This window comes from Nicotiana attenuata, unplaced genomic scaffold (assembly GCF_001879085.1).
Source record: "Nicotiana attenuata strain UT unplaced genomic scaffold, NIATTr2, whole genome shotgun sequence".
Taxonomy (NCBI): Eukaryota; Viridiplantae; Streptophyta; class Magnoliopsida; order Solanales; family Solanaceae; genus Nicotiana; species Nicotiana attenuata.
Genome location: NW_017673882.1, coordinates 44,668 through 47,649, shown reverse-complemented (window position 1 = coordinate 47,649; position 2,982 = coordinate 44,668).

Genomic DNA, 2,982 nt, shown 5'->3' with positions numbered 1-2,982 from the left:
ATGGAAGAACATCATATGCCGTTTCGGCATCCCTAAGGAAATCAGCTGCGACAATGGGCCCCAATTCACTGGGAAAAAGACCACGGAGTTCTTCGAAAAATGGCCCATCAAGCGAATACTTTCCACGCCATATCATCCTGCCGGTAACGATCAAGTCGAATCCTCCAATAAAACAATATTGAACATCTTACAGAAAAATCTCGAGGACGCCAAAGAGTTATGGCCAGAATTGCTACCAGAGGTGCTATGGGCCTACCGCACCACACCAAAAACGAGCACAGGCGAAACGCCATATTCAATAGTCTACGGGACTAACGCCATGATATATGTCGAGGTCGGGGAGCCTAGCTTGAGATACTCCAATGAAAGCAGGCCAAGCAACGACGAAAACAGGAAACAAGACCTCGATGAGGCAGAAGAGCGAAGAGACATGGCTTACGTAAGAATGGTAGCACAAAAACAACAAGCAGAATGGTACTACAACAAAAAATCCAAAATATGACCGCTCAAAGTCGTAGACTATGTTCTCAAGGCCAAGACACTAGCAAGTAAAAACCCGAAGGAAGGAAAACTGGGAACCAATTGGGACGGGCCATACAAAATCACGGCAGTAGCAAGCAAAGGAGAATTCCAACTAGAAACAATGGAAGAAAAACTACTACAAAATAATTGGAATGTCGCCCACCTCAAATACTTCAACTTCTGAAAAAGGACGCCCCTCAAGTCGTACTCTTTTTTCCCTCACCCGGGTTTTGTCCCAATTGGGTTTTCTCGGGGAGGTTTTTATTGAGGCGACGAAGGGGACGTCTCGAAGTTCAAGTATGATCCCCGCCTGCCGACTGCTTCTCTAGGCCGAACGATGAAGGGACTAGATACATGGAAACTTCTCCAGTATATGTATGAAACGGACATATAGTATTCTCTAGTGAATAAAATAAAGCAACATTTTGTACTCTCCATAAAGATATTCTTCAATGAATGAAATAAAGCAACATTTTACTCTCCATTCTCTCTTTATTTTTTATTTTTCGCATCTAACATTCGACCTCGCTCGAATTACTTAACATTCGGTCTCGCTCGAATTACTTATCATTCGAGCGAGATCATTCGACCTCGCTCGAATTGCTTAACACTCGACCTCGCTCGAGTTACTTTAAGATCTGCGATCAACCACGCCAAAACATTACACACAAGCGGCTGAAAAGCCAAGGACCTCACTGCATAGCAAACAAAAATGACAAGTCGGAGATACACAGCCAAAAGGTAATCATTCCATTACAACTATTATATTACAAATTTTTTTACAAAAGGGCCCGAAGATGCACTCACAAAAATAGCAAGGCAAAACAAAAATATATACAACGGCCCTAAGCCGCGTCATCCCCTTCGGCATACTCCTTGTTATACCAAGAATCGGAGGCGAGCCTGTCCGCATTATCATCGACATCGTCCCTACCAGGCGTACTGGGATCATAACCACAAGCTTCACGGGCCATACGTGCTTTAACACGGACACCCTTGAGCTCTGCCTCAGAAACCTTCCCGTCGGCCCTCAAGGACTTGTACACATCAAGTTGAGCCTCGGCATGAACCCACATCTCATACAACTCCCGCGGCACATCGGGATTGACAGAAGTATGAGACGTAGACGGCTGCGACTGACGTCACACTTCCTCAGCCTTCAAAGCAACAACCTGTTCATTCAATCCGGACAACTCCGCCTGCAGATCTTGAATCCGCTCTTCTAACCCCGCTACCTTGAGCGCCGACGTCTCCACCTCATTATCCCGCTCAGACCTATAAATACGGAGGGCATCATCCAAGGCTGCTGCTTCAGATATGGCGCCCGCCCTGCCTTTTCCGGCATGAGCCAATTCATCGACTTTAACAGTCAACTCGCTCCTCAGATCGACAACCTTCGGTTCCCTCTGCCCAAGCTCAGGAGTTAAAGAAGCCACCCGCGCCTTGAAGATCGGCGTTCTCGGCCATCACCCCTTGCTCACCTCGAGCTCATCATCCTTGGCCTTAAGATCCGCCTCAAGCTCGCTGCATCGACCTATGGCCTTCATCAGCTCATCATCCCGCTGCTTCAGCTCTTCAACTTTCAGCGCCAACTCTTCCCCTTTCTGCTTAAGCCCATCGCGAAATAGCTGAAACTCGCTATCTTGAGTAAAAACATCGGCCAACACATGATGCTTGGTACAGTACTCTTTGTACTTGGAGGTCATCTTCTTAAAAACGGTCGTCCTCCGCTCATCCCTCTAGTCACGCTCGATCTCCACAATGAGAGTCTGACATGCAGAGGAAAGAAAGTCAGCATAAGCAGATTACGCATGCGAAACAAATCCTAACAGGAAAAGAAAAAACACTTACTCGCAAAGCCATGCCCGAAATACTCCGCGATAGCTCTGCATCACTCATCGCCTCAAGCGCTGCGTTCACAGAAGCGGTGCATAAGGGAGCAAAGGACGACACCGCCTGCTCAGAGTTCGCCAAGAGATCGTAATCCACGGGAATGATCACGTGTCGGTTAGGACCTTACGTCCTCACTTCCACGCGGGTATTTCTCTCCAAAAAGGCCCGTACCTCTTCGGGATCGATGTCTGAGCCTGAACCATCGTCCTCTGCGAGCACTGCTCCATCTCCTCCCGCTGCCGACGACGCGCTACCTTCAGCGGCCCGTGCAGGCTCCCTACTTTTGTATTCCCCCTCGGCCCTGGGGGACCTCCCCTCCATAATAGCATCCACCATAAAAACGGTCCCTGCGTCTGGCATAGGTGAGGATGCCGCTCTCGAGGCAACGACCTTTTTCTTCTCAACGCTAGCGGCGACGGTCTTTCCGAGTTCCATTCTCCTCCTCTTTCTCGATGGCGACTCCTCTCCGTTATAGGACTCATCTACAAGGTGGTAGATAGGCCGGGAAGATACCTCATCCCGTGCAGCAATATTCCAAGGAGAGGGGTCCTTAATTGACAAAGTTTG